Source organism: Abrus precatorius, unplaced genomic scaffold (genome assembly GCF_003935025.1).
Source record: "Abrus precatorius isolate BTA unplaced genomic scaffold, Abrus_2018 Scaffold3, whole genome shotgun sequence".
NCBI lineage: Eukaryota > Viridiplantae > Streptophyta > Magnoliopsida > Fabales > Fabaceae > Abrus > Abrus precatorius.
Genome location: NW_020874373.1, coordinates 22,401,157 through 22,426,524, shown reverse-complemented (window position 1 = coordinate 22,426,524; position 25,368 = coordinate 22,401,157). Strand labels below are relative to the sequence as shown.

At 36.3% G+C, this 25,368-nt stretch overlaps 2 non-coding genes across 2 annotated transcripts; one reads left to right on the top strand and one right to left on the bottom strand.

The window, feature by feature from the left end:
* The first annotated feature begins 16,400 nt into the window (after positions 1 to 16,400).
* LOC113863995 lies at positions 16,401 to 16,507 on the top strand. The gene has a single exon (XR_003504605.1). It is a non-coding gene; the product is annotated as a small nucleolar RNA R71 (small nucleolar RNA).
* Positions 16,508 to 20,553: 4,046 nt separating this feature from the next.
* On the bottom strand, positions 20,554 to 20,660 carry LOC113864114. The gene has a single exon (XR_003504718.1). It is a non-coding gene; the product is annotated as a small nucleolar RNA R71 (small nucleolar RNA).
* Positions 20,661 to 25,368: the final 4,708 nt, after the last annotated feature.

Here is a 25,368-nt window from a genome sequence, read left to right as displayed (position 1 = left end):
GAATGTAGTTATGAATATCACGGCTACCTAGCCGATTTTGAGAAACTCCGCTCATTCTTGGCGCGCGGAGGCGATACATAATCGAGAGGCGAAAAACTTTCCCCATGCAACTAACTTCTTAAATACGGCCTGCTACGTTGTCGTGACGTTCACGTTCTCGTAGGGCTCTCGTAAGATCGTTCATCGCATCAGCAACTCGCGATCGCTGCGCCCGCGATGGCACCGTACAGGTACATTCCCTCTGTCATCCCTTGTCAGCATATAAGTAGCATATAACACCTTCCTCTCCTCGGCGCAACCCATAGTTAGGAAGATCTTCTCAATCTCCCTGATCCAGAGTTCAGCAGCATCTGGTCCATCCACTCCCATGAATTGAGGAGGATCATTCTTCCTGAACTCTGACAAACCATGGTATTTAGGAGGAGGTGCAGCTGAGGCAGTAGCTGCTACTGCCTGTGCTGCAGCAGCGGCTTGGTTTGCAGTTTACTGCTGCTGAATCATATCTAGACTCTGCCTAATAGTGGCTGCTATGGCCTCCATGGCATGAGCCATTTTGTTCACGTCAGCAGGAGGAGGAGGGTTTGTAGCAGATCTTCTCGGTCTAGCCATCCTAATATATAGACTAGCTTAGTTTACTAACCTTTAATACATTCAGCAATACCATCACATAACTATATTCACAGATTCAGCTTACAGTGATATATTCATATTTAGTATATCATAACAATTTAATCAGTTTAGCACTGAGGATAACATCATATCAGCATTCACACAGCATAACAAACACACTTGTCTCAGCAATCATTTATAGCTTAGCTTAACAACCTTGTATTCATGCAGTATGAATCGCCTATAGCTCACCCCAGTATCATATACCAAAATTTCCTACATCAGTCATGTCTGAGAACTGAGGTGATCAAGCTCGTTCCCTCACAACTTGATGAATAGAAATCATGATACATAATTCACAGCTAAAATTCACATGTCTAATATGCACAACTGACGCCTAACAACCTCACCCCGTAGGTTTACCTAGACCATGCTCTGATACCACTAAAATGTCACGACCTCTTTTTGTAAAGAACCGAGAACATTGTTTGTACATTACATACTTATTTAAGATAAATAAATAATAGAAAATATAAGTATGAAATTCTCTTCTCAATTAAAATAAAACAAAGTTTCTTACAACAAATATCCAACAGAACAACATAATATTACATTTAGTTCATAATATTCAAAATACCCAAAATTATACTACGTAGCTCCCTCTACATGAGGTCTCAAAATATAAGGAAAAAGGACTTTGATGCAATATTACTCGACCCCAGCTTCAATCATTTCTTCACTGGCCCCTCACCTGTGAAGTAGATGCAACACCTGCTACATCTACTCACGTACCACCGTACGATCATCGCAGTACACACGCACACAATGACATAGAAAGAAATGCAAGGGTGAGCTTACAAAAATAAAATAAAATCATATATATAGAGCAAAATATTTCTCACAGCAATAGCCCCATGCATTTCCAGCCCAACTATTGCACAACATGAAAACGGTTTCTAACTGGTTTCACAGCCTAAGTAATGCAGAAGGAACCGAGCCGGTCCGATAGCGACCCATTCTGGTATCTGGATCCAGACAGCACAGCATAGCAGCTCAGCATGAACTTACTGTTACACGTCTACCCACCTAAACGTGTAACTCGACTCTATAATGATGTAAAACATATATCTCAGCATGATGCACACCGCCAAAATTATTTTAAAAGCTCAGCTAAGGCAAGTTTATAATAGATCAGCCAAAATCTCAGCATTTTAAATCAATTAACAGCAGTTACAGCTTAGAAAGTAGCTTTTATTCAAAAGATCTAACAAAATCATATCAAAATATCTTGAAATAGTATATTAAACTATTCAAAACGTAGTTCATAGGTTAAAGTAAACTCTCCTTATCTCAGAAAGATGATTCACACTAGATCTACCGAATATTATTTGTTTTAATGCAAGATTCACCGAAGATTCGGCTTTAGAACGAAGTTTCTCCTAAGAACACCATGAACTTCTATGAGAAAGAGAAGGAGAAGAGAAACGAACGGTAAATCTAGCTTCAAACTTAAAGAAACTTACTTCAAATCCTTCAGAATAGACGTAGAATCTCAGATCTGACAAGAAATCTAAGTTTATGAAGGTTTAGTATGAGAGAAATGGTGGTATTTGGCCTTAGAACCTTTGAGAACCTTGGATAGGGGTGAAGAAATGAAAATTTCGTGTGAAGCCTCCTTTTTATAGAAAATTTTTGAAATACTGTTCATCGCTGGAAACACTGTTCACCGCCTTACTGTTCACACCGGAAACACTGTTCAGGGCACTATTAACGCTGGAAAATACTGTGCACGCATACTATACGCGCATGTGACGTCAGCAGTCACTGTACATACGTAGTTTTCACTGTTCATACACGGTTTGCATTGTTAATACACGGTTTCTACACGGTTTGCACTATTCATAGGCGGTTTTACTGTTCATCTGACACTGTTCATACAGTACTATTCACTTTTTTCTTTTTTTTTTATAAATAATTTCAAACTCCATCTAAATCTATTCCAGTAGCAAATAATCCTTCAATTAACATTAAACAAGAATAAAATATTATAGATTACTCAATAATAAATCACTAGCCTGACAATAGTGACAACTCCAAAGAGGCCAAAAATACAGGACCCGCGCGTAAACACTATGGAACGAGAGTAACCACTCTGGGGTATTGCGCGTTATCACTTTGAAGCCAAAGTGATAACTCCAAACAGGCCCAAATCACAGGTCTCGTGCGTAACCACTATGGAGTGCGCATAAACACTATAGAACGCTGTGCGTTATCACTATGAAACCATAGTAGTCACTTTGGGCAAAAATTTATGCACTATAAATAGGATTTGAGAAATTAGGGTACAGAGCTTTTTACATTTCCTTAAATTCTTTTGCTACTTTTGGAGCATTTTGCACAGCTTAGGATCCTTGGGTGACAGCCAAGACTAATCTTAGGGTTTGGTTTACAATTTCTCTTCATTTTCCTTTAATTCTTGTATTATGATGTTGATTTTCCTTTGTTTTCATCTTGAATTTTTAAGACCTATCTCTATGGAGGGCTAAACTTTCTTGTAATCCTTAGTGAGTTCATGGATTCTTGAATTCCTGGGTATGAATGTCAATATAATTCCCTTTCCCTCATGAATTTACATTTCCCAACTCTTTGAATTGAATTAATGGTTGAATGAGGGGGACATTGCTTAATTAACCCTAATTCGTTTGAATGAAATTCTTAACTTAGTTTTCTTAATCCTAATTTAATTTCTAAGGTAGCGTTATCTTGGGGATGAGAGATTGGAGCCCATGTAAATTGCTTAATTTGTATGGGATGTTAAGGTTAATTCTTGCTTTTTGAGTTACCCTAATTCAGAGGAAGAGGAAAAGTATTAAATCTTGAGAGGGATAAGGATAGAATTGCATGAATGATAGTCATATTTTAGTACATCTTTATCTCCATGTTTTTGGTTTAATTGTGCTTCATTAGTGCATTATTTTGATGTGTTAGTTTAGATTTGTGTTAGTAAGTAATTTAGGATTTAAATATAAATCTTTCTTAATTCCCGCCATAATTTCTTATTTATGACTTTATGTACGAATCCTTGTTTTTCTTTTCCTGCAATTTTTTTTAGAATTACAAGTCTTTATTTTAAATTCTTTCCTTTATTTTCGTCTCTCTACCTTCCATCTTTTCATATTTTCTAGTTTTGGCCGAAGTAAACATGATCATGAAGCAAGGCTAATCCATCAATCAGTTCAAGGTTTCAAGAACAACATTGCGTTTGAGTTTCGGGTTAGGTTCTATCGAATTCGTGCTTTTCCTCCTCTTTTCTGATTAGGATAATTACGTTTTTCATGATATTGATTTTTCGTTTGCATTCTAAACAGAGAATGAGAATTTCAAATTTGAAACAGAGAATGAGAATTTCAATTGTTCTGAATTTTGTTAGAGCATTGGATTTGTGATTGCAGTTCTTGTTTTGATGAAATTCATAATCTAGATTTAGATTTTGGGTTATTAATGTCGTATTGAATTAGTGTTGATTGGAAATTCGTTGGAATTATATTCGTGTAATAATGAGAATTGCGTTGTAGTGATTGAGATCTTGATTTGGTTGAATTTCATATTTCGTTTCGCTATAATTATTCCTTGTTCTTTTCTTTTGTGTTGTTTACAATTTAATTCAAAACAATCCTTTTCTAAGCTAATCTAAAATCACATGATGGAACCAGAAACAGAATGTATCTTATGTCCTTGTGAGATGACCTAGGTTTACTCCTTGTATTGCAAAATTTTTAAGAAAATCTAGTTTGTTTGATACCATTGCGACGTGGTTATCAATGAACAAACTAAGGATTGCATTTTTCATTGATTGGATTCATTAATTTCATCACTTGCCTTTACATTAAAATTGGAATTAGACAAAACCCCCTTGTTTTAATTGCTTTCATAGTAAATGTTCACAACATGTTCAATGTATGTTGCAAACTGTTGTTTGCAATCTAACACTAGCAAGTGCACTAGGATTGCAGCAAGTGATGAGTAAATTTAAGATCAGAATATCGTCTCCACAGGGAATTTAGGTTTCAAGTACCACTTCACAGAATTATAACCATTTGAGCCATACGAATTTTTGAAGGAGATTTGTAACATATAACAGCAATAAACCAAAGCAATTAAAGCAAAGAACTTGCAGAGAAACAGAGTAGAAGATTTGTGATGAAATGAAATAGCAATGAAGGATAGTTAGGAATTTACTTCACAAGAATATCAATATCAATCCAATTAAATCCTCTGAACATTCAAGCAATTGAATAATTGACAATCAGTTTTACATATATCTAGCCAAAGGTTAATTCCTTAACTCATTGACCCTAACAATCCACTAAACCTCCCTAATCCCTTAGGTGAGATTCAATTTCAGATTGCATTAAGAATTAGAACTATAAGATTGCAGAATTAGGTCTCCTTATCCCTAAGAAATCCCTAAACTCTGGTTGCCAATTCAGATCGGAGCAAACAATCCAATTCCCATTGGTAAAGATTCCTCTTGATTAATCAAATGAATTTCCATTCAGAGATTGCATGAAGAGCAGAATTAACAACTCAATTAATCCAAGAACTTAAAGTTCAGAAGATAAAGTCAAATCAATACATCAATTCGAGTTCCATAAACCCCTAACTATGGGAAATTAAGCACACATTGCAACAAAAACAGAGAAAGAAGAAGAAGAAGATGAAGAAGAATGCAGAGCAGTCATGGCCACGAGCTCCAATCCGATCCCTCTTCTTGGAGCTTCAAGCTTCGACCCCAATCTTCTCTCCACTCTCTCTCAACGAGACTCTAACTAACAAAACAGAAAATGAGAAAAAAAAGATCCCAGTTTCGCACTTCAATCATGTATTTATAGAAACCCAGTTCTGCGCGTTGTCACTTTTCTTCACAAGAGTAACCACGTAAAAGCTTTATGTAGTGTGCGTGTTCACTTTCAAGAGCAAGAGTAACCACATGCAACTTGCAGAGTTGAAGGCTCCTCTGGAACATTCACTTTTATTCATAATAGTGGCAACGCAGGAGGTCAAGGGCTGCGCGTGATCACTTTCGTGAGTAATAGTAACCACGCGCAAGCTGTCCTGATACAAGTGCCTCTGGAACGTTCACTTTCGCTGGCGAAAGTGATAACGCACACTGGCAAAGCTCACTCTTGTAAATAAAAGTGATTACGCAAGGCTCTTCTTCTCCTTTAGGCTCTGGAATGATCACTTTCACTAACAATAGTGATCACGCCCAGGCTGCAACCCATAATTCTTGTATTTTGGAGTCCAGCATTGCCATTCTTCCTCTTCCTTCCCATTGATTCTCCATTTCCATGACTTTTGCTCAGCTTATTCCTTCAAAACAAGATAAATTCCTTAAGAACTAAGCATAAATTCTACAAATGCGAAAATAACTACAAATTGAATTAAAACTTTCAATCTTTCTCTTTTTTTGAGTTTTTCTGCTTTCTTCATATATTTTTCTTATTAAATGAGCTAGAATTATGCTAAAATATCAGTAAAAATATGGATTCATCACCACCCCAAACTTGAATTTTTGCTTGTCCTCAAGCAAATCAAACTAAACCGAGGGTAAGTTCCTCCATTTTCAAATTCAAATAGCAAACTACTTTTCTCAGATTTTTCTAATTTCTAATTCTGTGTTTTCTGCAAAATTTTCAATCAAGTTGTTCATCCAAATACTCATCATGATATTTCTACTGCATAATCATCATTGAGTAAGAATTGCTACCTAAGTTCATATATTTCATCAAAATTCATGTGAGTACAATTAATCAACATGATCACAGCTCACTTGGAAGTGTTTCTCTCATCACTTAACAGTGTTTAGGTGCTGTTTTCACTCTAAATCATCAATTTCACTGCACTCTACCATATGCTTGCCCAATTTCTCCATCTCCTCTGCTTAGTACAATTAATCACACATCTAGAGGACTTTTTCAGGTTATAACAAGGCTAAGGTTAAGGTAGGTATCAAAGAAAATGGAAAACAATACATGCAGTTTCAAAAGATCAGAGGCATTTTGAGTGATTTGTTTTAAAACTAGCCTGGATCTACATTATTCCTCCTTAATTCTCTCACTTATACAGCAAACAAATTTTTTTCTTGCAGCAGAATTTTCACTGATACTTTTCTTCTTTTCTTGCTTTCAGTCACTATCTTCTTTTCTGCAGCACTTTGCTGCAATTCTTTTCTTTTGAACTCACATTTTTGTTCTTTTCACAGCTTTGCTTCATAAATTTTTCATTTTACTGCAGCACTTTTGTTTTTTCTTTCTGGCTTGTTGAACTCAAACTTACATAGCATGCTATTTCCCACCCCAAACTTAGAACATTGCCTGTCCTCAAGCAATTAAAATCTGGATGCCACCCCAAACTTAGTTTTAAAACTCATTCTTGATTAAACTCATTATGCCTTTGATCTTTTGAATGGTAAAAATTGGTTTTTCAGTCAAGGCTTTATAATGAGGTAATTTCAAGAAAGGGATATTAAGCTCAAAAGGGTGAACTAAGATATTCAATCATAAAGGAAGGCCTTTAGGCTGACTAGGTATAATCAAACATGGCCTCTATCATGTGGGTGAAAACTGTAGCATGCATATTCAATTAAGAACAAGGGCAAGTTCTAGAGAATACAGCCAAATATGATTAATCACACAAGATAAGAATTAGACAGCTCAAATCTCACTAGGTATTATAAGTGATCATGTGGATTAATGAAAACACAATGCACTTTTCAGAAATTTATGCACCTAGTGGCAACTGCCTCATTTTTGAAAATACAAGTGTGATCTCATTTTGAGAATGGGAAAAAACAACTTAAAAAAAAAATTCACACAGAATTCACAAAATTGTCACCCATCTTGCAGTTAATTTGCAGAAAACAGCTCATAACCTAGACTATTATCAGTAAATTTTCAGTGTATTGTGTAGCTAACACATGAATCAAGAGGTAAGGAATAACCCCCCTTTCATGGCAGCTTGTGCAGGTGTCATCAGCCAATGTGTGTGAGTGTTGTGTGAGTGTGACATTTTCTGCACAAAACACCAAAAATTTTGTCAATTAGCAAGTGAAAAAGGGATTGAATTCTGCATAATTAATGTGTGTTCAAAACATAATTGTTCAGAATTAGCATGAAACCAAAATATACCAAGTGTGCAAATTACAAACCCAAATTCTAAAATGAAACCAAAAAGTTTGAAACTTAATTACAAAACCATCAAGAGAAAATTCGAATTAACAGAAAAGAAAATAAAAATCCTAAGCTAGTCATCTTGAGCATCCTCCTCATCAGAAATTTCATCTTCATCTTCTTCCTCATCCTCCTCATCTTCTTCTTCCTCCACCACTTCTTCAGTTGGCTGTGGAAAATGAGTCTTGTATATTGGCAAGTCTTTAAAAACTGATGAGCATAGACATTGAGCATTCTCAGCCAAGTCTGGTGTGTGATAAAGTTCATCTTTGGTCATTCCCATCTTCTGACCAAGATTCATCAACACACATTCCACTAGCATGGTTCCTGCCTTCAAACTGTTGTGGAGCTCAGTTTTTCGTTCAGCCAATTGATTTTGCCTTTCAACCAAAAGATGTAGGATGTCCTTCATCTTCATTGGTTTCTCCTTTCTGAACTGAGTAGGGATAGGTGCAGCTGAAGTGCAGGAGGTGGTGGCATAGATTTCCTTTACCATTGAGACAGAGATAGGGGGAGCAGATCTGATTTTCTCTTGGTAGTCTCCAACTTCAACCCCTGCATCCTCACAAAGTAAAGTGATTAATGAGGGAAAGGCTAGTGAATCTTTTTTTGTTTTCAGAATATTTAAGATACATTCACTAATTACTTCCCCTGCATCAATGTACATATCATTAACAATAGCAAACAATAATTCAGCCCTCTTTACTGCCAGGGTTGAACTATGCTTGACTGGCATGAAAGAATTCAATAGAAAGGTACTCCAGACTTTAGCAAATGGTAGTAGGTTCTTGGTGGTGATGCACTTGGGTTTCTGGGCAAGGTTCAGCTGCCAAGTTGTGCCTGGCCTTCCAATTCTGTGCAGGATTTCAATATAATCCTTGTCTTGACTATTCTTAAAGTCAGTGAAGTCCATCTGCCCAGGTTGTCTTTCAGTGTAAATTTCCAACACTCGATTGATGTTGGCAGCAGTGAAATCCACCCTCATACCCTTGACCATTGTGTGAAATTTGGGAATTTGGTCTCCCTTGAACCGCATTGCATTTGCATAAAACTCCTGTGTAATTTCTCTCCAACCATTATCAGCCAAGGAGCAGAAGTTGTCCCATCCCCTTTTCTGAATTTCTTCTGAGTACTCAGGGTAGTTACCTTCAGCAATTTCAAAGGCTCTATCTGGGACAATCTTCCTCCTCAGAATATTTGCCTTGAAATAGTTTTCATGAGCAATGCTCCTGAATCTTGGATCATGATCAGTAGGGGTAGAGGTAGAAGGAGCATTTCTTCTGGTCGGCTGAGGTGGTGAAGAGGTTGCAGGTGTGGTTACACTTGGCTGAGGAGGGTCAGCAATTTCAATGGGTGAGGAAAGTGAGACACCATCAGTTCTTGCTCTTTTAGTGGTTGAATAATTCCTGGCTGTTCCAGCTTGCATATTCCTGATAGATCTCCTTCTTGGGGTGTTGCTGGCAGATCCAGCTTTGGTCTTCTTAGAAGGTCCAACTGGTGTATTCAAAGAAGTTCTGACCATTTTGAAGTGGCTGCAAAAACAAGCAAGTAATTTGACAGTTTAAAATTCATGACACAGAATTGTGACAGTATACATCTCTTTACTAGATAAATTCAATCAATCCATGTGCAGAATTCCAACTTGCAGTATGTATCTATTTACAATCAGTTGCTGTCATGAGAATGTAATCATATCAACACACAAGCACTATTGCAAATTACTAAGCAATCAAAGTCAAAATTGGTTAAACCTTTAAATTTGTAGTTTAGAGTGCACACTCTCAAAGCACATCAGGTTAACACAGAGATGCTATTATAGGTCATCAACATATATTTTTTTTTTTACATGCTCTCTTAACTTTTAAGATACACCAGAACTTAGGTACAAAATTAATCAAACCATATTCAGGGGATTTTAAACTGGCCTTCATAATTTGTTCCCTCAAAGTTCACAATTTCACCAAGAATGCAGAAAAAGAATCACAATTTTCAACCAAATTTCAACTACTAATGATTCCTAAAAGAAATTTTCTTCTGACAGTGAAATTCATCCAGAATATTGCCTATTGTTTCTTTGAATCACATACAATTAGGACAGTGCACTCATTCATTATCATCAAAGACTAAAAATCAGCTTAATGCAGGACTTATCAATATGGTATCTGTACAATCATGCAGTGCAATATACAGCAGTAACTCATTCCATACAACTCAGTTCAGACATCAACATTCAAATATTGCATGCAAGGAGTATTTTCGTTGATGGCAACTGGAATATTTCTATTTCTTTCAAAGTCATTTTCAGATTTTTTTTTCGCATAATGCAGATGTGAATATATTAACAGAGGAGATTGAATGACTTTGAAAACCTATTCACAGTATTTAAAGTTCCTTATATCAATTACGCTCAAGATATTTCCCTTTTTCCATTTTTGACATTTTTCCAGAGTTGCAGCAAAGAAAAACCCTAAATACAATTTCAGAGAATGCAGAGAACGTACCTTGAGCTTCAGAAATGTGAATGACAATGAAAAAGAAGGAACAAATGCTTGCTGGTTGCTTCACGAAAGACTGAAAGTCAGAGGAATTTCAGAGGGAAATGGGGATTTAGGTTTAAATGGATGTGAGCGTGGTTCCTTTATATGGAGTTTGGGGTCACGCGTGTGCACGTGCCCACTTTTTAAGTGAGAAGTGAACGTTCCCTTTTTAAAAAAATTCTGCGTTGTCACTCTTGTCAAACAGAGTGAGTGTTCCAGAGAACTTGAAAATTTTGAATGCAATGCGCGTTATCACTATTGCTGGGCAAAGTGATAACGCGCAAGCTTATTGCTTGAGTGTAGTTACTTTTATCAGTAAAAGGAGTAACGCGCTATGAAATATTCCATACTTACCTGCGCGTGATCACTCTTGACAAGGAAAGGAAGTGATCCAGAGAGTGTGTTTTTCTCATCTGCCTCTGCGTTATCACTCTCATCAGCGAGAGTGATTGTTCCAGAGAGCTGTGTTTCCCAGTCAGTTTCTGCGTTATCACTCTCATCAGCGAGAGTGATTGTTCCAGAGGGGAAATCTCAGAATTCCATCTCTGCTTGATTGCTTTCCTGCAAAAGAGTGATTCCTTTCATCAATCCAAGTTCTCCAAACTTTAATTGGCTCACTTAACAAATCATAATCATTCCAATACACACTCACCATATAAAATACCTATTTCCCTCATCATGTTCACCTTTAATTACATATGCAACATTCATCCAAGGCTGAATTCTGCAGAATTTCTACTTAACAGATTCACAATGCAATTCTGACTTTTCCATAACACATTATAGTATGAAGTCCAATTGCATTTATCAGATTCGCTACAAATGACAGATTTAACATGCTTCAAAATTTACCTTTTGCATCAAATTTACAGAATATGATGAGTATGATGCAAAACTTTGTATTTTTCAGAGAATTTGCAAATTTTGATAACTATTATTCAGACTGTACAAGAACTTTAAGCATTCTAATTAATTCCAATCTGCATTCTTGTTTCAGCCACCAGATTTATTCCAAACATCAAATTCAGCAAGGTAACCAAGATGAAAAGTGCAGACTTTTGACTTCTTATAAACACTGTTAATTCAAAATTAATGCAGAAAAGTTAAATTGGGTTAGAAATGTGAGTTGCCTCTCACAAAGCGCTTCTTTAATGTCACTAGCTTGACATTAGTTGTTCCTCACTCAAGAGGAACCAATTTCAAGCACACTTGGACTTTCTCAATTTGACCTCCATGATAGATTTTTAGTCTTTGTCCATTCACCTTGAACTCTCTCCCATCCTTTGGATCTGCTATTAGTACAGCACCATATGGAAATACTTCTTTCACCACAAAAGGTCCAGACCACTTAGATTTTAATTTCCCTGAAAACAATCTCAACCTTGAATTAAAAAGCAAAACAGACTGCCCAAGTTTTATATCTCTTTTTAGAATAAACTTGTCATGCAGCTTTTTGGTCCTTTCCTTATACATTTTGGCATTTTCATATGCATGAGTCTAAACTCGTCTAATTCATGCAGCTGTAACAATCTTTTATTTCCTGCACTCACTTGATCAAAATTCAACCATTTCACAGCCCAAAAAGCTTTATGTTCTAGTTCCACTGGTAAATGGCAGGCTTTTCCATATACTAATTGATAAGGAGACATGCCAATTGGTGTCTTGAAAGCTGTCCAGTATGCCCACAAAGCATCATCCACTTTCTTAGACCAGTCCTTCCTTGAACTACTAACTATTTTCTCCAAAATCTGTTTTATTTCTCTGTTGGAAACCTCCACTTGACCACTTGTTTGAGGGTGATAGGGTGTAGCTATTCTATGCTTTACTCCATACTTCTCTAGGACTGATTCTACATATTTGTTGCAGAAATGGCTTCCTCCATCACTTATCAGAATTCTGGGCACTCCAAATCTTGAAAAAATGTTCTTTTTGATAAATGCAATAACAGTCTTAGCATCATTGGTTCTGGTAGGAATTGCTTCCACCCATTTGGACACATAGTCCACTGCTACAAGCATGTACTCATTCGAGAATGAGGTAGGGAAATGACCCATGAAGTCTATTCCCCACATGTCAAACAATTCTACTTCAAGTATATTTTGTAATGGCATCTCATGTTTTCTAGATATATTCCCCATTCTTTGGCATCTATCACACCTTTCCACATAGTTCTTAGCATCTTTGAACAAAGTTGGCCAGAAAAGACCAGATTGCAAAACTTTTGCTGCTGTTCTTGAACTTCCATGATGTCCTCCATATTCTGAACTGTGGCAATGCCACAAAACATCTTGCTGCTCTTCCTCTGGTATACACCTTCTCAGCAATCCATCTATTCCAATTTTGAACAGTAGTGGATCTTCCCAAACATAATATTTGCTATCATGGAAGAATTTTTTTCTCTACTGCCAATTCATCCAATTTGGAACATGGTGTGTAGCTTTAAAGTTGGCTATATCAGCAAACCAGGGCTGTGATTCAATCTTGAATAGGCTTTCATCTGGAAATTCTTCTTTAATTTGTTCCACTCCAAATGGTATGACTTCAAGTGGTAATCTTGACAAGTGGTCAGCAACACTGTTTTCTTTCCCTTTTTTGTCTTTGATCTCTAGCTCAAATTCTTGGAGGAGTAGAATCCATCTTAATAATCTGGGCTTTGCATCCTGTTTTGTCAAAAGATATTTAAGAGCAGCATGATCAGTGTATACAATCACTTTTGAACCCATTAAATATGATCTGAACTTATCAAAAGCATGTACAACAACTAAAAGTTCTTTTTCTGTTGTTGTGTAATTCACTTGTGCAGGATTTAACACTTTGCTTGAATAATAGATAGCATGTAATTTCCTATCTTTCCTCTGTCCTAAAACAGCACCCACTGCACTATCACTTGCATCACACATGAGTTCAAAAGGTAATTTCCAATCTGGTTTTGCAAGAATAGGTGTAGAAATCAGTTTCTCTTTTAAAACAGAAAATGCATGCAAACAATTATCATCAAATATGAAATCTGCATCTTTTACAAGTAAATTACTCAAGGGTTTAGCAATCTTGGAAAAATCTTTTATGAATCTTCTATAAAAACCAGCATGTCCTAAAAAACTTCTAACTCACTTAACATTGACAGGTGGAGGCAATTTACTAATGACTTCTATTTTAGCTTGGTCCACCTCCATTCCTTTCTCTGAAATTTTATGACCAAGGACAATGCCTTCTTGTACCATGAAATGGCACTTCTCCCAATTTAACACAAGGTTAGTATCTTGACATCTCTGCAAAACAGTGGATAGATTAGCTAAACAATCATCAAAAGAATCACCAAAAACAGAGAAATCATCCATGAACACTTCTATGATGTTTTCTACCATATCAGAAAAAATAGAAAGCATGCATCTTTGGAAAGTGGCAGGGGCATTACACAAACCAAATGGCATTCTCCTATATGCAAAGACTCCAAATGGACATGTAAATGCAGTTTTCTCTTGATCTAAAGGATCTACAGCTATTTGATTATATCCTGAATACCCATCAAGAAAACAATAAAATGAATGTCCAGCAAGTCTTTCTAACATTTGATCTGCAAATGGTAGTGGAAAATGGTCTTTTCTAGTTGCATCATTTAATTTTCTATAGTCTATGCACATTCTCCATCCAGTCACAGTCCTAGTAGGGACAAGTTCATTCTTTTCATTAGGTACCACTGTCATACCACCTTTCTTTTGGAACAACTTGGACTGGACTTACCCAATTGCTGTCAGAAATTGGGTATATTATTCCTGCATCTAATAGCTTTATGACCTCTTTTTTAACTACCTCTTTCATGGCTGGGTTTAACCTCCTTTGTGGCTGCATAACAGGTTTGAAATTCTCTTCAAATAAAATTCTGTGCTTACAAAATGAAGGATTTATACCTTTCAGGTCTGCAATACTCCAGCCAATTGCAGATTTGTGTTCTCTCAAAATTCTGAGCAATTTTTCCTCTTGTTCTTCCTTAAGTTCATTATTGATGATGACTGGATTTTCATGATTCTCATCCAGAAATGCATACCGCAAGTGTGAAGGGAGTTGTTTCAGTTCTAGCCCTTGCTTTTCTTCTTCTTTAGCATCCTTTTTCAGCTCTTCTTTCACTATATTTTCTGCAGGTTTTTGAATTGGCAGAGCTTCTAGTTGCTGCTGCACTTCCATGATATCTTCTTCATTCAGAGTTTCAGATTTGTCATTCCCTGCAGATATTATCTCTTCTAACACAGCAATTTCATCAAAATCTTTCATATGGTGTTGTGTAATGAAAGTATCCAGTATATCTATCTTCATACATGTATTATCTTCAACTGGATATTTTAAAGCTTCAAACACATTAAATATTACCTTCTCATCTTGAACTCGAAGCATAAGTTCACCTTTTTGCACGTCTATTAAAGCTCTTCCAGTTGCAAGAAATGGCCTCCCTAGGATCAAAGGAATGTTAGAATCCACCTCCATGTCCAGAATTACAAAATCTGCAGGAAAAATGAACTTATCAACTTTAACTAATAAATCTTCAACAACTCCATATGGATAAGTGTATGATCTATCAGCTAGTTGCAGTGTAATGTTGGTAGGCTTCACTTCCTCTATTCCAAGTTTCTGCAGAACAGCTAATGACATCAGATTTATGCTTGCTCCTAAGTCACACAATGCTCTTCCCACAGTGCAGTTTCCTATTTCACAAGGAATGCTAAATGATCCAGGATCTTTCAACTTTTGAGGAAGCTTTCTCTTGAGAATGGCACTGCACTCCTCTGTCAAAGGTACTGTTTTGTCATGCTCTAGCTTCCTTTTTCTGGAAAGTAGTTCTTTCATGAACTTTGCATATGAAGGCATTTGCTCCAAAGCTTCTGCAAAAGGAATGTTAATTTGTAATTTCTTAAAGACATTCATAAACCTTTCAAATTGTTCCTCTTGTTTAGGATTTTGGACTCTTTGAGGATAGGGTAGCCTCTTGTATTTTTCTGGGTCTATTGGCTTACAAGCTTCCTCAAAGAGTTGCTTTTTGGTTTTCCTTTCAGAATTCATAGGAACTTTTTCTTTTTCTTCTGAATGGTCTTTCTTCAATAGCTTAAAATTTCCTTGTTGCAGATCTTGTTCAATATTTCTTTCTACTACATCATTCACTTTCTTTTCTGCTGGTTTAGGGCTTGCAACTACAGCTCCACTCCTTGTAGTTATGGCTTGACATTGCTCTTTAGGATTGATTACTGTATTGCTTGGAAATCTTCCTTCATCCCTGCTGGATAATTGTTCAGCTAATTGTCCAATCTGTGTCTCTAGTTTCTTCATGGAAGCTTCTTGGTTTTTGAAGCTTGTTTGAGTTACCTTCATGAATTGCAGCATAGTTTCTTCCATCTCAGTCAACCTCTCATTCATAGGTCTGGAAAATTTCTGATTTCCTTGAGGTTGAGTGGATGAATTCCTCTGAAAATAAGGCTGTTGTGTTGTTGGACCTGCATTAGAAAAAGGCAAATTTGAATTAGAATTCTTTGCAGCAGAATATTGATTATTCCAATTAGAATACTGCTGAGTTCTATTATTCGAAAATTGAAATCCAGGGGGATATGATGGTTGTTGTCTCTGAAAATTATTCATATAATTCACTTGCTCTTGTGGTTCACTTGTGGATGCCTCACATGCACCATTTGCCTGGTTTCCTCCACAAAAATCACAACTTAGCTGACTGGCAGGCACACTCCCTGTTTGCAGATTGTTGATTTGTTGTGTTAAGGCAGCTAATTGTTCTGAAAACATTTGATTTTGTAGCTGATTTTGTGCAAGAAAAGTTTCCAGAACTTTAGCTTCATGACCAGAGTTTCTTCCTTGATTCCTTGAGTTTGAATTCTGATACATTGAAGATGCCATCATGTCAATAATCCTTTGAGCTTCTTCCAAGGACTTTGTATTTAATGAACCTCCAGCAGCAGCATCAACCATTGTTCTTGTTACTACATTCATCCCATTATAAAAAGTTTCCAATTGCATCCAATCTGGAATACAATGATGTGGACACCTTCTAAGCAGTTCTTTGTATCTTTCCCAAGCTTCATACAATGATTCTCCTTCTTGCTGCATAAAGGATGTAATTTCTCCTCTTAACTTAGCAGCTTTGGATGGAGGGAAGTACTTGGTTAAAAACTTATTCACAAGTTCTGTCCAGGTTGTGATGCTTCCTTGTGGTTGAGCTTGTAACCAGCATTTTGCTCTATCTCTCAAGGAAAAAGGAAATAGTCTCAGTCTGATGGCTTCTTCACTAACCCCATTTATTCTTATGGTGTCACACAGCTGTAGAAAATTTGAAATATGTAAGTTAGGATCATCAGAATTTCCACCAGAAAACTGATCTTGTTGGACTAAGTGTAATAAAGCAGGTTTAATCTCAAAATGGTTGGCTTGAATAGTTGGCCTGATTATAGAAGAGTTAAAACCTTGCATGTTAGGAATAGCATAGTCCCCTAATGTTCTAAATCTGTTCTGTTCTGCCATCTCTATTTCTGAATTTAGTTGTCTCAAAGATGTAGGTGTTCTTTTCACTCTAGGATTACTCTGAGATTCTGGAGAATGGACAGCTTCTAACTCACTATCACTCCCTATGGCTTTTTCTGCTCTAGAATCTTTTCTCAATCTCCTTAAGGTTATGTCTATGTCAGGATCAAAGACTAGAGTTGATTTGTTTTTGTTTTAGCCACGCATATACAATTCAAAATGAAGCAAAAGTAAACTACAAGTTAGTATTCAGAACTGCACCACGAAAATTATGCAGTAATTATCAGTAAAAGTAATTGAAACACAAGTTTAAAAGTTGCAGAATTATGCAGAATGGACAAAATGTCTAACTACAGACTACTACTACAGAAATTCAGAGAACAAAATACTCAATCTAGCTATTCTTATGTTACTAATGATATTGAAACTCTAATTTCCCTGGCAACGGCGCCAAAAACTTGTTGTTTGCAATCTAAACACTAGCAAGTGCACTAGGATTGCAGCAAGTAATGAGTAAATTTAAGATCCGAGTATCGTCTCCACAGGGAATTAGGAACTCAATTATCACTTCACAGAAAAATAACCATTTGAGCCATACGAATTTTGGAATGAGATTTGTAACATATAACAGCAGTAAACCAAAGCAATTAAAGCAAAGAACTTGTAGAAAAACAGAGTATAAGATTTGTGATGAAATGAAATAGCAATGAAGGATAGTTAGGAATTTACTTCACAAGAATATCAAAATCAATCCAATTAAATCCTCTGAACATTCAAGCAATTGAATAATTGACAATCAGTTTCACATATACCTAGCCAAAGGTTAATTCCTTAACTCATTGACCCTAACAATCCACTAAACCTCCCTAATCCCTTAGGTGAGATTCAATTTCAGGTTGTATTAAGAATTAGAACTATAAGATTGCAGAATTAGGTCTCCTTATTCCTAAGAAATCCCTAAACTCTGGTTGACAATTCAGATCGGAGCAAACAATCCAATTCCCATTGGTAAAGATTCCTCTTGATTAATCAAATGAATTTCCATTCAAAGATTGCATGAAAAGCAGAATTAACAACTCAATTAATCCAAGAACTTAAAATTCAGAAGATAAAGTCGAATCAATACATCAATTCAAGTTTCATAAACCCCTAACTATGGGAAATTAAGCACACATTGCAACAAAAACAGAGAAAGAAGAAGAAGAAGATGAAGAAGAATGCAAAGCAGCCATGGCCACGAGCTCCAATCCGATCCCTCTTCTTGGAGCTTCAAGCTTCGACCCCAATCTTCTCTCCACTCTCTCTCAATGAGAATCTAACTAACAAAACAGAAAATGAGCAAAAAGACCCCAGTTTAGCGCTTCAATCATGTATTTATAGAAACCCAGTTTTGCACGTTGTCACTTTTCTTCACAAGAGTAACCACGCAGAAGCTTTATGTAGTGTGCGTGTTCACTTTCAAGAGCAAGAGTAACCACGCGCAACTTGCAGAGTTGAAGGCTCCTCTGGAACATTCACTTTAACTCATAAGAGTGGCAACGCAGGAGGTCGAGGGCTGCGCGTGATCACTTTCGTGAGTAATAGTAACCACGCGCAAGCTGGCCTGATACAAGTGCCTCTGGAACGCTCACTTTTGTTGGCGAAAGTGACAATGCGCAGTTCATCAGGAATGAAGTCTCTCTGGAACGTTCACTTTCATTGGCGAAAGTAATAACGCACACTGGCAACGCTCACTCTTGTAAATAAAAGTGATTACGTACAGGCTCCTCTTCTCCTTTAGGCTCTGGAATGATCACTTTCACTAACAATAGTGATCACGCCCAAGCTGCAACCCTTAATTCTTGTATTTTGGAGTCCAACATTGCCATTCTTCCTCTTCCTTTCCATTGATTCTCCATTTCCATGACTTTTGCTCAGCTTATTCCTTGAAAACAAGATAAATTCCTTAAGAACTAAGCATAAATTCTACAAATGCGAAAATAACTACAAATTGAAATAAAACTTTCAATCATTCTCTTTTTCTGAGTTTTTCTGCTTTCTTCATATATTTTTCTTATTAAATGAGCTAGAATTATGCTAAAATATCAGTAAAAATATGGATTCATCATGATTAATTCTGTGTTTAATTGATCTTTGAATGGAAATTCAATTGATTAATCAAAAGAGTAACCTTCACTAATGGAAATTGGGTTTGTTGCTTGGATCTGAATTAATCACCAAAACTATTGATTTTCTTAGGGATAAGTGGTCTTATTTTTGCAATCTTTTGGTTCTAATTCGTAATGCAATATTGAACTAAATTTGGCCTAAGGAATTAGGGAGATTTGGTTGAATATTAGGACTAATGAGTTGAGGAATAAATCTTTGGTTATTGTAAAGAGAAACCGATTGTCAATCAATTAACTGCTTGAATGTTCAGAGGCAGAACTGAATTGATATTGATATTCTAGTGAAATAAATTCCTAAGTTTCATCCATTCGTAATTCATTCTAATAGTACAAGTTAACATTCTGTTTTTAACAATTTCTCATTTCTTTAATTTTGAATTTCACTTTCTTGCATATTGAAATCTGTTCAATGAATTATTTGGTGCAAATGGTTATTATCTTGTGAATTGATGATTAAAAATAAGATCCTAAAGGACGATACTTGGGACTTAATCTGATCTCCACATTTTATAACTTGCTACAACTACCTAGTACACTTGCTAGTAGTGAATTACAGCATTTAAGTACTACAATAGAAAGCGTGTATCATGTTTTTGGCGCCGTTGCCGGGGATCTTAATTTTTAACATCATTAGTAACTAGAGGATAGCTAGATTGTACCACCTACTTTCTGTTTTAATTCAATTCTGTTTGATAGTTCAATTTCGTATTAAGTTTTGGTAGTGATTTTACATATATTAGTTGTTATTATTTTAATTTTTGTAATACTGCATTGTTGTTCTGTTTTTAAATAAACAAAGGTTATCTTTTAGCTCTTGAAGAATATTTTGATTGTAATTTCTCTGCACTTCATTGCTCTGTGTTCTAATCAAAGTTCAAGTATTAGTGTTTGTGTTTAGTTTTCCTTGTGTTATATGCGTGGGAAGAATAAAGACAAATCTGTTCTTGTATTTGATCTGGACAGAGACAAAACTTTGAGAAGGATAAGGAATGAATTAAGGGCAGAGAACTCGACTAAAAAGAAGCAGAATTTGCAGTTTACACCTTCTTCACCAAACTCAGCAGAAAAACAAGCCAATTCTCCAACTTCATCTGTAAATTCAGAAGCAAAGATGGCTGAACCACATATACAAAGGACTTTAGGAGACTATGGAGTACCTAATATGCATGGATACAGTTCTTCTATTGTCAGACCAACCATTCAAGCTAACCATTTTGAGATTAAACCTGCCTTACTTCACTTAGTTCAACAAGATCAACTTTCTGGTTTAATTTCAGATGATCCTAACTTGCATATTTCTAATTTTCTGCAGTTATGTGATATCATAAGGATCAATAGAGTTAGCGAAGATGCAATCAGATTAAGATTGTTTCCATTTTCCTTGAGGGATAAGGCAAAATGTTGGCTCCAAGCCCAACCACAAGGGAGCATAACTACTTGGCAGATCTAGTCAATAAATTTTTCGCTAAATATTTTCCACCTTCTAAGGCTGCAAAGCTAAGAGGAGAGATCACATCCTTCATGCAGCAAGAAGGAGAAACTTTATATGAGGCATGGGAGCGATACAAGGAACTCTTAAGAAGATGCCCACACCATTGCATACCGGAATGGATGCAACTTGAAACATTCTATAATGGGATGAATACAGCAACTAGAACAATGATAGATGCAGCTGCAGGAGGTTCTTTGAACACCAAATCACTAGAAGAAGCTCAAGGAATTATAGATATGATGGCCTCCTCCATGCATCGAAGCTGTAGTTTGAGACAATCAACAAGGAGTAGTGGCTATGTGGCAAAACTTCTTGAGACCTTTTTGACTAAAAATCAGCTGCAAAAGCAATTGTTTTCTGAACAAATAGCTGGACTCACCCAATAAATCAGCAACTTACAAGCTGCACCAACACAGAACACTCCACTTGTGTGTGATCTTTGTGGATGAAATCATGTAAACAGAGCTTGTGATGGAAATAATTCTGAATCTCAAGAGCAAGTCAATTATATGGGGAATTTTCAAAGACAACAATCTTCATTTCCCCCTGGTTTTCAGTTCTCTAACAATAGAAACCAGTAGCAACATAGCTGGAATAACCAAAATTCTAATTGGAAAAATTCTAACTCTGCTATCCTATTTTCAAATGCAGGTCCAGCTGCACAACAACCTTATTTCCAAGGGAATCCAGCCAACCAACTTCAAAAAAATTAGAGGTTTTCTAAACCACTGAATGAAAGGCTGAATGAAATGGAAGAAACCATGCTGCAATTCATGAAAGTAACACAAACAAGCTTCAAGAATCAAGAATCTTCCATGAAGAAGCTTGAAACACAGATTGGACAACTAGCTGAGCAACTGTCCAGCAAAGAAGATGGAAGATTCCCTAGCAACACAATTATAAATCCAAAAGAACAATACCAAGCTGTGATGACTAGAAGTGGAGTTGTTGTGGGTAGTCAAAAACCAGCTGAAAATAAAGAGAAAACCAAGGAAAAGGAGAAGATCAAATCTGATCTAGAGGAAGGGAACTTCACCCTATTGAAAAGAGAAAATTCAGAAGTGGATACCCTCTCTAAAACTATGAGAAGAATGAAGAGGCAAATTTTAGAAGATTCAAACAAATCTCTAGATGAAGAGAGGTGCAAGCGACTGCCTTATCCACAAAGAGTCACCAATCCTAAGCAAGAAAGGTAGTATGAGAGATTTCTAGACATCTTCAAAAAGCTCCAAATTAATATACCATTTGCTGAAGCATTAGAACAAATGCCTTCATATGCAAAATTCATGAAGGAGTTGCTATCCAAGAAGAGAAAGTTAGAAAATGACAAGACAGTCCCTTTGACTGAAGAATGCAATGCTATTTTGCAGAGAAAGCTGCCTCAAAAATTAAAAGACCCAGGCTCATTCAGCATTCCATGCTCTATTGGAAATTGTACAATAGGAAAAGCTTTGTGTGATCTTGGGGCAAGCATCAACCTTATGCCTCTTGCCATCATGAAAAGACTTGGAATAGAGGAAGTCAAGCCAACAAGCATCACTCTACAACTTGCAGACAAATCATATACTTATCCATATGGTACTGTAGAGGATTTATTGGTTAAAATTGACAAGTTTATTTTTCCTGCAGATTTTGTTATTTTAGACATGGAAGTGGATGTCGATATTCCTCTAATATTGGGCAGACCCTTTTTAGCTACAGGGAGAGCTTTGATTGATGTGCAAAAAGGAGAATTAATGCTTAGAGTGCAGGATGAAAAGGTTACCTTTAATGTTTTTGAAGCACTCAAACATCCTAGTGATGATAGTAATTACATGAGAGTTGATATCTTAGAATCTATTTCATTTCCTCAATTAATTGATAATGCTGATGAATTTTCTATGTTAAAGGAAATTATAGTTGCAGGAAATTCACAAGCTACTGTAAAAAGAGAAGAAAAATTCATGGAATATGTGCAACAACTTGAAACACTGCCTATCATCCCTTTATCCGAAAATTCAGCAAGAAAGGAGCTGAAAAAAGAAAAGGAAGAAGAGAAAGTGGAGAAACTTGAGCTGAAGCAATTGCCATCTCACTTGAGGTACTCTTTTCTAGATCAAAGACATCAATATCCAGTGATTATAAGTAATAATCTTAAGGGAGATGAAGAAGAAAAGCTGCTGAGAGTTTTAAAGAATCATAAATCTGCAATTGGATGGTACATCTTAGATTTGAAAGGTATTAACCCATCCTTTTGTAGACATAGAATTCTGTTTGAGGACAACTACAAGCCAGTAGTACAGCCACAAAGAAGGTTGAATCTAGCCATGTAGGAAGTGGTTAGAAAAGAGGTAATGAAGCTGTTAGATGCAGGGATAATCTACCCAATTTTGGATAGTCAATGGGTCAGCCCAGTTCAAGTTGTTCCTAAGAAAGGAGGAATAACTATAGTGGCAAATGAAAAGAATGAATTAATACCCACTAGAACTGTCACGGGCTAGCGCATGTGCATTCATTATAGAAAGCTTAATGATGCAACAAGGAAGATCATTTTCCCTTACCATTTGCTGAATAAATGTTAGAAAGATTGGCTAGACATGCATTTTATTGCTTCCTTAATGGATATTCAGGCTATAATCAAATAGCGGTGGACCCTATGGATCAAGAGAAGACTGCCTTCACATGTCCATTTGGAGTATTTGCATATAGAAGGATGCCATTTGGATTGTGCAATGCTCCAGCCACATTCCAAAGGTGTATGCTGTCCATTTTTTCAGATTTAGTAGAAAAGACCATTGAGGTCTTCATGGATGATTTTTCTGTGTTCGGCAATTCTTTTGATGATTGTCTACCTAATTTGTCCATTGTTTTGCAGAGATGTCAAGATACAAACCTTGTGCTGAATTAGGAGAAGTGTCATTTTATGGTCCAAGAGGGAATAGTCCTTGGCCATAGAATTTCTGAAAAAGGAATTAAGGTGGACCAAGCCAAAATTGAAGTCATTAGTAAACTACCTCCACCAATTAATGTTAAGGGAATTAGGAGTTTCTTAGGCCATGCAGGTTTTTATAGGAGGTTTATAAAAGACTTTTCAAAAATAGCAAAACCTTTTAGTGATTTATTTGTCAAGGAAACTGAATTTGTGTTTAATGAAGCATGTTTGCATGCATTTTCTATTTTAAAAGAGAAACTCATTTCTGCGCCCATTCTAGCCAAACCTGATTGGAATTTACCATTTGAATTAATGTGTGATGCTAGTGATAGTGCAGTAGGAGCTGTTCTAGGGTAAAGAAAAGACAAGAAATTGCATGTGATTTATTATTCCAGCAAATTTTTAAATTCTGCACAAAAGAATTATAACTACTAAAAAGGAACTCCTTGCCATTATGTTTGCCTTTGACAAATTCAGATCATACTTGATAGGATCAAAAGTAACAGTATATACTGATCATTCTGCACTTAAATATTTGTTGTCAAAGCAAGATGCCAAACCAAGATTACTGAGATGGATTCTGCTGCTACAAGAGTTTGAGATGGAAATTAGAGATAAAAAAGGCAAGGAAAATGGAGTAGCAGATCATCTGTCTAGACTGCCATTGAACAGTTTGAACTCTAATTCTTTGGACATCAATGAAGAATTTCCAGATGAGAAGTTATTTGTGGTGGAAGAGTCACCTTGGTTCACTGATTTAGAAAATTTTAAGGCCACTCAGGTGATTCCAACAAAGTTTAATTGGCAACAAAGAAAGAAATTTCTGCATGACAGCAAATTTTATGTATGGGAAGACCCTTACTTGTTCAAAATAAGGGTAGATGGTCTGCTGAGAAGGTGTATACCACAAGGAGAACAAGCTGAAGTTTTGTGGCATTGTCATAACTCAGAATCCATGGTAGCTTAAGGACTGCTACAAAAGTCTTGCAAGTAGGATTTTTCTGCCTAACACTATTTAATGATGCCAAGAATTATGTTGAAAGCTGTGACAAGTGTCAAAGGATAGGCAATATCTCTAGAAAGCATGAACTGCCCTTGAACAATATTTTAGAAGTGGAGATGTTTGATGTTTGGGGAATTGATTTCATGGGACCATTTCCCACGTCCTTTTCTCATTAATATATACTTGTGGCAGTAGACTATGTGTCTAAATGGGTGGAAGTCATCCCAACAAGGTCCAATGATGCTAAAGTGGTGATATCTTTCATTAAAAGAAACATATTCACTAGGTTTGGAGTTCCTAGATTCTTACTAAGTGATGGAGGTACTCATTTTTGTAACAAATATCTTGATTCAGTCTTAGAAAAATATGAAGTGAGACACAAGATTGCTACACCTTATCATCCACAAACAAGTGGACAAGTGGAAGTTTCAAATCGAGAAATTAAACAAATCTTAGAGAAGGTGGTGAATCAATCAAGAAAGGATTGGTCCAAGAAGCTAGATGACTGTTTATGGGCATATAGAACAACCTTTAAAACTCCAATTGGTATGTCACCTTATCAATTAGTCTATGGAAAGGCATGTCACTTACCTGTGGCATTGGAACATAAGGCTTATTGGGCTACAAAGTGGCTGAATTTTGATTTGGCAAAGGCTGGAGAGAAGAGAATTCTGCAGTTACATGAATTAGAAGAATTTAGACAACAAGCCTATGAAAATGCCAAGATATACAAGGAGAAAACCAAAAGGATCCATGATAAATTCATCTTGAAAAGGGAACTCAGATCTGGACAACAAGTGTTGCTGTTAAGTTCAAGACTGAAATTATTTCTAGGGAAACTCAGATCAAGGTGGTCTGGACCCTTTCTCATTAAAGAAGTATTACCTCATGGTGCAGTCTTGG